This window comes from Rhincodon typus, chromosome 30, assembly GCF_021869965.1.
Source record: "Rhincodon typus isolate 14 chromosome 30, sRhiTyp1.1, whole genome shotgun sequence".
Lineage (NCBI taxonomy): Eukaryota > Metazoa > Chordata > Chondrichthyes > Orectolobiformes > Rhincodontidae > Rhincodon > Rhincodon typus.
This window is the reverse complement of record NC_063361.1, coordinates 31,126,679-31,136,696: the sequence shown is the minus strand read 5'-3', so window position 1 is coordinate 31,136,696 and position 10,018 is coordinate 31,126,679. Positions and strand designations below refer to the sequence as shown.

Below are 10,018 nucleotides of genomic sequence, written 5' to 3'. Positions count from 1 at the left end.
TCCAATTTTTTGAAGGCTGCTCTGAATATCAAATAATTACAGACTGCCTTGGATTCGTGGTATCGCCCATGATAGCATGCTTGCGTGCAGATGCTGAGATTCCTCTGAATGTCTGTCTGTTTTGGTTTTGCAGGCAGCATGACAGAATTTGAGCTGTGATTCAGTGTTTATAACTGATTCTGTGTACACCAGATAGGTAAGGAAGGGGTGTTTTGACATTGTTGGCAATTACCTTCACACGTTCTTCTCTATGTTGAACTGTTTACCCGATCACATATCAGTGGCATGATGCCCAGCTGTTCCAATGCATGACTGAAACTCAGTAAGTGAGACAACTTTGCATTTACCCGTTGCATTGCAGTGTGCGTGCATTTGAGTGCAGATTGAGTGTCCCCAGTTCAAACGTTTGTGAACACATTTGTCCCTTCGTGCACATTTAAAATCTGCCTTTCAGTCTGTGTAAACTGTTAGAAGCATTGTTGATGTGAATTTTCTTCCAGGGTCTGGGTCATTTTTGCGTTGTCCCCAATGTCTTCAGCACTTCGGCTTTTTTGAAAACATATTCAGTTCCCATCAATCATCAGCTCTCCCTCTCTCTTTTCAAATTAAGTGCTTTGCCCATTGGTTTGATGTTGTCCTTCACTTATTCAAGTTAACACAGATGTTGGGTCCCGTCTTGGACTTTCTCTTCAAAGCAGGAATATTCTTGTTCTGCATATTGTCGAAGAATCTCTCATATATTGGAGGTATGGTTCGTATGTTTGCAGATGACACCACAATTGGAGGTGCAGCGGACAGCGAAGAAGGTTACCTCAGAGTACAACGGGATCTTGATCAGATGGGCCAATCAGCTGAGGAGTGGCAGACTGAGTTTAATTTAGATATGTGTCAGGTGCTGCATTTTGGAAAGGCAAATCAGGGCAGGAGTTATATACTTAATAGTAAGGTCCTGGGGAGTGTTGCTGAACAAAAAGACCTTGGAGTGCAGGTTCAGAGTTTCTTGAAAGTGGAGTCACAGGTAGACAGGGTAGTGAAGGCAGCGTTTGTTACACTTGCCTTTATTGGTCAGTGCATTGAGTATAGGTGCTGGGAGGTCATGTTGCGGCTGTACAGAACATTAGTTCGGCCACTTTTGGAACACTGTGTGCAATTCTGATCTCCCTGCTAAAAGAAGGGTGCTGTGAAACTTGAAAGGGTTCGGAAAAGCTTTAGAAAGATGTTGCCAGGATTGGAGGGTTTGAACTATAGGGAGAGGCTGAATAGGCTGGGGCCGTTTTGTATGGAACATCAGAGGCTGAGGGGTGACCTTATCGAGGTTTATAAAATCATGAGGGGCATGGATAAGGTAAATAGACAACATCTTTTCCCTGGGATTGGGGGAGTCCAAAACTAGAGGGCATATGTTTAAGGTGAGAGGGGAAAGATTTAAAAGGGGTCATAGGGGCAACTTTTTCACGCAGAGGGTGGTGCATGTATGCAATGAGCTGTCAGAGGAAGTGGTGGAGGCAGGTACAATTACAACATTTAAAAGGCAACTGGATGGGTGTATGAATAGGAAGGGTCTGGAGCAATATGGGCCAAATGCTGGCAAATGGGACTAAGACTTATTTAGGATATCTTGTCGGCATGGAAGAGTTGGACCGAAGGGTCTGTTTCTGTGCTGTACCGCTCTATGACTCTGACTGTATATCTGTCTGTGCTTTTCAATTGATCTGTTGCCTAGCCGAGGATAACAGGTCCACCAGCTAGCTTAGTATTTATGTCCACATAGTTGTCCTCATTTAGATTTATAATACAGGTCTAGATCCTCTCTTCCGTTCAAATGGATTATAAAATTCACTTGTGTTGTAATTGCTGTGACCTCGATGTCCCCTTACTCTGAGCTAATTAATGCAGCCAGTATTATTACACAATACAAAGTTGAATGTAACCTGTTCTCTCGTCAGTTCCAGAAAATGCCGCATTAAGAAACTGTCTTGGAAACATTTTAAAAGCTGCTTATTTAGGCTATTGTTACAAATCTGATTTTTCCAGTTAACATTCAGACTAAAGTTCCCCATGATTATTGCTCTCCTTTGAGCTCAAGCATCCAATCTTTTTTTTATTGTATGCTTTGTCCTATATATCTGGCTACAGTTACAAGGCCTGTAGAGTGTTCTGACTTCTTTCTCTCATTATCCCTTATCTACACCCAAACTGATTCTGCTTCTTGATCTCCTGAACCAAGATCACGTCTAACTCTTGTGTACCTGCCGTCCTTAATTATCACCGCTCCCCGTTCATCTTTATTTGGATTCATTTTCTTCTCGAATATCATTCAACACTCCAAAGCTCGAACCCCAGGTATTCACAATATATTAATGATTTATATGAGGGAACAAAATGCAATATCTCCAAGTCATCATGCAGCCAAGTTTGTGTAATGGTTATTCAGTCATTTACTTCAAAATGTGTGATCAATTAGAATCATAGAATCGCTACAGTGTGGAAGCAGGCACTTCAACCCATTGAATCCACACTGACCCTCCGAACAGTATCCCACCCAGACCCATCCCCTACCCTTTCGCTGTCATCCTGCATCTCCCATGGCCAATCCACCTAGCCTGCACATCCCTGGACACCATGAGCAATTTAGCATATCTAATCGACCATAACCTGCACATCTTTGACGGGAGGAAACCAGAGCACCTGGAAGGAAACCCACACAGACACGGGGAGAATGTGCAAACTCCACACAGACCGTTGCCCGAGGGTGGAATCAAACCCGGATCCCTGGCTCCGTAAGGCAGCAATGCAAATCACTGAGCCACCCTCAGCATTCGTAACAAAGTAAATTAATTTACTGTTACTTGACAACAGCCCCTCCGCAAACCACCTTCTGGAAGCAGTGACTGCACTGATGCAGCTCTTCACCACGTCAACCGATCAGCATCACCGCTCTGCTGCCCTCTTCCGGGTACTTGCCTTCGCTTGAACACGGAGGGTGTCTTGATGAAGTCCACGTTCTGGAAGCAGTGATCGTATCCAATCAATGCAGGTCAGCAGCAGTAAATCTATTCTCGGGCCTGTCTGAGTGACTGGGTGGTGAGTGTATCAGAATCGGGTTAAGGCTCAGCCTGGTGATCAAGATGTTATCAAGCATTTGGAAGAGTACCATGAGGTTTATTGCTGAAAATTGAGGCCTAAGCCATGAGGAAAAGACTGAGGAAAGATGGGCATCTTCACTTTCAGCGAAAGAATTCCAAAGGAGATCATAGACGAAAATATATTATTTAGCACCATTTGTGACTCCCTCCCACACAAATCGCTTTACTGACAATGAATTGGGGGGCTGCTGGCCTAGTGGCATTTTCGCTGGACTGTTAATCTCAAGACGCAGGTAATGTTCTGGAGAACCAGGTTCAAATCCTGCCACGCATGCCCTTTAGGGAAGGAAACTGCCATCTTTACCGTCAGAGAATCCAATGGTCCAAAACAAACGTATCTTTAAGAATTGAACAAAAAAAGGATAAAGAGTTGTTAAACCTTAATCTTACATTCTACTTTCTTCCACATCTGGTTCAAATCCTTTGCATAGTGTTTTGAGCAAAGTGCTGATGTACTGAAAGATGATGCATGCAGTGCCAATATTATGGAGAGAGCCGTCAAACTTCAACTGTGAGAAGTTAACGTGGCTACAGCTGCTGTTATCATGAATTAGACAATAATTCTGTATGATAGACATAAAGCCCCTAGACTCAGCTCTGCAGTTGACTCATTCAGAATGATATGGTTCATTGTGGTTAATGGTCCAATTTCCCTGGGATTGGAAAGCAGGAGAAAATCTAGAATGAATTGCAGAAATTAGTCAAGAATGAACTTTATAAGACTTTGGTTAGGCCGCAATTAGAGTATTGCGTTCAATTCTGGTCACCACATTACAGGGACGATGTGAAGGCTTTGGAGAGGGTGTAGAAGAGGGTTACCAGGGTGCTGCCAGGATTAGAGGATATGAGCTCTAAGGAGAGGCGAGAAAAACATGGGTTGATTTCTCTGAAGTGGCAGAGGCTGAGGCAAAACTTGATAGAAGTCTATAAAATTAAGAGATGTATAGATAGGGTTGACGGTCAGAGTATTTTCCTCAAGCTGAAATGTCTAATACTAAGGGCCATGCATTTAAGGTGAGAGGGGGAAAGTTCAAAGGAGATGTGACGGGCAGGTTTTTTTACACAGAGCGTGGTAGGAGTATGGAATGTGCTGCCAGGGGTGATGGTGGAGGCAGATATGATTAAGGCATTTAAAGGGCTTTTAGATAAACACATGAATATGCAAGGAATGGAGGGATATGAACCAAGGGCGGGCAGAAGGGGTTAGCTTAATTTGGCGTCATGTTCGGCACAACATCATGGGCCAATGGACCCATTCCTGTGCTGTACTGTTCTATGCAAAGACAAAGCTGCTGGAAAAGCTCAGCAGGTCTGGCAGTATCTGTAAGGTGAAAAAACAGAGTTAACGTTTCGGGTCCGGTGACCCTTCCTCAGAACCTGTTCTGAGGAAGGGTCACCGGACTCGAAACGTTAACTCTGTTTTTTTCTTCACAGATGCTGCCAGACCTGATGAGCTTTTCCAGCAACTTTATTTTTGTTCCTGATTTACAGCATCCGCAGTTCTTTCGGTTTTTATTCTGTACAGTTCTATGTTCTATGAAACAACACTGTACCAAGTCTTGCTTTTTCAATAAGGCAACCAAACAGCTCATGCAACATTATGTTCTTGATTGCTCCAGTTAGATTTCCTTTTAATCAACCCTGTTCAGACAGATGGCACATCTCTGAGGGCACTCCCACGGTGGCACAACAGACCCCTGTAGAAAGAGAGTTGGACAACCTTAATAAAGACTAGAAAGAATGCACACAGACTTGAAATGGGGAACACATTGATAAGTAATCAGATGCTCTAGTACTGAGCTACTTCCTCACCTGTGCAGCTGTCGTGTTAGAATAAAACAGTCCACAGCACAACACAACATCGGAGATGAAGAACAGGAATGTCATAATCTGAAATACATCTTGTTGTTCTAAAAGTCAGCAATCCTGGTTCCAAACTGTTTAATCACTTTAATTTTGCAGATAGTGAGAAGTATGTGGAACTCTCATTGTGTGTATATGTAGCATATGCAGAACTTTGAGTTGGAGGCAGGAGGGATGTGAAGAGTGAGTGAGAAAATGTAAACTCAGGATCGAGATAACACAGTCAACTTTTCCACTGATATTTTAATCCATGGGCATATGCTGGTATCAAATTTACCCTCTGGTTCTTTCTCCACAGATGCTTCATGATCTGCATCAGTGAAGGGTCTCGGCCCGAACCGTCAGCCTTCCTGCTCCTCTGATGCTGCTCGGCCTGCTGTGTTCATCCAGCTCTCAACTTGTTATTCCAGTATTCCCTGACTGGTTCAGTAATGTCCTTTAGGAAAGGAAACTGCTCTCCTTACCTGAGATAGTAGGAACTGCAGATGCTGGAGAATCCGAGACAACAAGGTGCAGGGCTGGATGAACACAGCAGGCCAAGCAGCATCATAGGAGCAGAGAGGCTGACGTTTCGGGCCTGGACCCTTCATCTTACCTGGTCTGGTCTACAAGTGACTCCAGACCAATGCAATGTGGTTGACTCTCAACTGCCCTCTTAGTAATTAGGGATGGGCAATAAATGCTGGCCTAGCCATCAATGATCACATCCTGTGAATGAATTTTTTAAAAGTTGCTTACTTTCTCAATTTTTGCCTCTTTATAGTCCAAATGTAAGGGATGAAGATCTTAGTGAGCTGGACAGAAATATAGCACCACACAGCTTCACTTATTCATACTTTACAGTCACATTTTAGCTTCTACATTTGAGGATCAAATAGCCAATGGCACAGGGAACTTAGGAATAGTGGAAAGGTGAGAGAGAGTTAGAGCCATTTCAAGAATGATTGGACATTGTTTTTTTTTTTGCTGGTGTGTACAATTGACACAATGCTTTTCTGTAGAGTTCTCATCATTGACTGACACGATTCGACAGCTGGTTTGGTGAACATGATGTTATGCATCATAAATGACAGGGAAAGGATACCCAGAGTTGAACAGAGGGACACTGCAGTGCAGGCAAATGTTCTAACATTGAGCTACACCTTCCAGCATTGTAGATAGTCATGGGGTCAAATTGGAAAAATGTAGTCGCATAACATAAACAGAGAATTGTGTCACCAAACTGATGCCAGTTTGCTGACTCTTGGTCTACATTCTCGCCTGTGAGTTGATCTGAAATCCGAGGCTTGTTGTTTAGAAGCTTATGACTGTTCAATTCTACTCAGGCACTGCTATGCACTGTCCAATTGCCTACCTTCAATAAGACACAATTTCTTTCTGCTCAGTGGCAACCAATTTAAAGGCAACAACAATTTCCTGTCTCTGTTTCCAGCTTCACTGCTTATCCTCTGCCCAGTTAAATTGAATAACCTTATGTACAATCTCAGTCTACTGTTTGACTATGAGGCTGTCATTCCACTGGAAATGCAGTTAGCGGCCAATGCGCTTTTTATTAGTTTACGGAACGTGGCCTATTGACATCCCTCTCAGGTCCCCAGTTCCGTTCACCCTCTAAAGCTCCAAGCTATAATCCCATCACAGCTGCTTCTCTCAACTGCTGGTCTTTGCAAGTAACTAAGTTCAAGATCCAAGTCTTAACTTTTCTCAAATTATTTCAATGTCCATTGACTGCCTTTTCTGAGTCAGTTCCTCCAAGTGTAGGTCCTGGATTCACCCTCCTGTAAATCACTCCAGTTCTGTTTTGGGCTGGAATCCAAAACTGAATTCTGATGGAGTCTGACCAAGGCTTTGAATAACTGAAGCATAAATTCCACTTATTTACATGGAAGTGTCTTAACTGAAAGGTCAATATTGCATTTAACTTCATAATTGCTTTTTGCACTGACACACAAGCTTTTGGTTCAACTGCCATTTGTGAAGCACATACACAAGCCAGCTGTGGTACACAGTGTCCCTATCTGCCTCATGAAGGTTAATCAAGTGCTCATTCTCTTCACTTAGAGACAAGTTATAGGTTTACTGAGGCTAGGATCGAACCCGGGCCCCCACTGCTGTGAAGCAGCAGTGGAGCCCATAGAGCCACCATGCCACTCACATGGCTCAGAATTGCAGTGTTTGTAGATATTTTGCATTCCTGGGTGATACCTGTTAGTCTCATCAACAAATGCATGGAATGTTCCATTGGTTGTCCCTTTATCTCAAACTCACATTACCACAGGGGCCCAATGCTTGCTGTGAAGATCATTTGGAGAATAAGTATTGTCACTGCACCTTAACCCGGTTCCAGTTCGCTGCTATTGCGAGATAGATTCAGTCATTGTGTTGTGCCACTGAAGTAAGAACAATAATAACACAGGCATGAATGTCAGAGAAATTCAGAGACAGCAAACTGACAGTAGTTTTGATTCAAAATTTGAATTCCGTTGTTTCTTTTGATGCATTTGTTGGTATGTGTAACCAGAAGAAAATGTCTGATTTACTGGTTGAGAATCCACTGAAGACGAAATAGTTCCCAGCTCTGATATTGAACCCCATTGCTGACTTGAATTATCAACCGGTAACATTAGATACTTTATGTGCATGAACCTCTACCAAATGACTATATCTCTAAGTCAATCAGCACTATCTTCTATTTCTCCCTCATATGTTTATCTAACATCAACTGCTCCTTCTCATAGCACACTGAGCATTCTAACTTAGCCACATAGACTGTCAGCGTGTCTACAATGTCTAGAGTTGCATCTAGAAAGATACAGCACAGAAAGAGGTCATTTGGCCCATCATACCATGTTGGGTTCTGTTGTAGAACTGTTGGCATTTTTTAAGGATATAACAAGCAGAATTGATAAAGGGGAACTGGTAGATGTGGTGTATTGGATTTTCAGAAGACATTTGGTAAGATAGCAGATAAATGAGATTGGACAGATAGGATCTCTTGTTATTTGGGATAATGAATTAGCATGGATTGAGCATCAGTGATTGAAGGTCTTGGTACAATTTTTTAAAAAACCTGAACCTCTGGTTCTAGGAAAGTGCATTGACCAGAATGTTGAGGAAAACTCAAGAGATACAAAACGGAGATCCACATGGTGAAGCACGGACAGTATGCTGTTTTTCATCTGTTTTGCTACAATGAATATTTGTCACAGCCACACTTTGTGCCTGATGCTTCAGAGTTCTGCAGAAAGATTTTTCATTTTTTTAAATTCATTCATGGGTTGAGGGTGTCACTGGCTAGGGCAGTATTTATTGCCCATCCCTAATTGCCCAGAGGGCAGTTAAGAGTCAACCACATTGTTGTGGGTCTGGAGTCACATGTAATTCAGACCAGGTAAAGAAGCCAGTTTCCTTCCCTAAAGGACATTAGTGAACCAGGTGGGGTTTTCCTGACATTTAATTTTTGGCCATCATTAGACTTTTAATTCCAGCTTTTTAAAAAATAATTGAATTCAAATTCTACTATATATTCTGCTGTAGTGGGATTCCGATCCAGGTTCACCAGAAGAACATCAGGGGTCTGGATCAACAGTCCAGCGATCTCCATGAGGCCATCATCTCCCCTTATGATAAGTCTTTTAACATTCAACGCAGCCAAAGATGTGATTGCAAAAGTAAAGACTGACTGCTTTATAAGGAGTGAAGAATAAACATGCAGTAGTGTTTCAAATGAAGAGTCAAAAGCAGCTTGACTAATTGGAAGCCCTTCAGCAGAATGGGACATTTGCTATTATTCAGAAGTATGGGTAGCAAAGCTGGAAGAAACGACACTGTTAGACTATTCTGCACAATCAAAGCATGACAGCAAGTGGTGAAAATAGTAGAGTGCAGAGTGCACTCTACACAAAGAGTGCAGTAGCAATTAGAACCAGAGTAAATAATAATGTTAAAAATGCAATGCTTAAGGTTCTTAATCTGAATGAAGCCAATATTTGTAGCAAGTTAGATGAGTTGATAAGACAAAAGATCTAAGAACTAGGAGCAGGAGTGGGCCATCTGGCCCCTTGAGCCTGCTCCGTCATTCAATAAGACCCAGGCTGATCTTTTTGAGACTCAGCTCCACTTATCCACCCGCTCACCACAACCCTTAATTCCTTTACTGTTCAAAAATCTATCTGTGCCTTAAAAATGTTCAACGAGGTAGCCTCAAGTGCTTCACTGGGCATGGAATTCCACGGATTCACAACCCTTTGGCTGAAGAAGTTCTTCCCCAACTCAGTCCTAAATCTGCTTCCCCTTATTTTGAGGCTATGCCCCCTCGTTCTAGTTTCATCCGCTAGTGGAAACAACCTCCCTGCTTCAAGCTTGTCTATTCCCTTCATTCTATAAGAAGGCTCCTCTTCATCAACTCCTCCAGAGAAATTAGGGATAAATAATAAATGATGTGCACATCCCATGAAAACTTTTCAAAGAAATTCTAAGTTCTCTGAATATCACCCGTAGAGTTGATGTTTGGTTAAGTAGAAAATTAAAGCTAACACAAAATCCAGTCACTACATGTTGCGTGAAAGCATAGTGTTAAGTCTACATCAAGCTCAACTGAACAGGCAGCAGGTTTAAAGCAAGGGAGAATAGCACAGGCAACGGCATTACATTAGTTTCAGATGTAGCTGTATACTATGACAGTGTGTTTACTGAGAGACAGCAATTGATTGGTTTGAGTAAATGGATTTTCTGAACCTTCACATATTTATTTACGATGTGGGGATGCTGATGTTGGACTGGGATGGACATAGGTTATAGTCCAACGGGTTTGAAATCCCAAGCTTTCGGAACACGGCTCCTTCATCAGATGAAGTCACCTGAGAAAGGAGCAGTACTCCGAAAGCTTGGGATTTCAAATAAACCTGTTGGACTCTAACCTGGCGTCGTGGGACTTCTGACTTCATATATTTGAAACGACAAGGGTGAAGCTCCCTCTGCTGGGGATTATTAATACTCCATGTTAGTAT

The 10,018-nt window shown here is 42.5% G+C and overlaps 1 long non-coding RNA gene across 5 annotated transcripts in view; it reads right to left on the bottom strand.

Moving 5' to 3' along the window:
- Positions 1 to 3,141: 3,141 nt before the first annotated feature.
- LOC109938619 overlaps positions 3,142 to 10,018 on the bottom strand; it is a 15,320-nt gene continuing 8,443 nt past the window's right edge. For 4 of the 5 annotated variants that reach the window (XR_007265244.1, XR_007265243.1, XR_007265246.1 and 1 more), the window contains one exon: positions 4,597 to 4,843. This is a non-coding gene — a long non-coding RNA (uncharacterized LOC109938619). Of the gene's footprint in view, positions 3,485 to 4,596; positions 4,844 to 10,018 lie in introns of those variants that run through there. The other variant, XR_007265245.1, reaches the window with a different exon arrangement.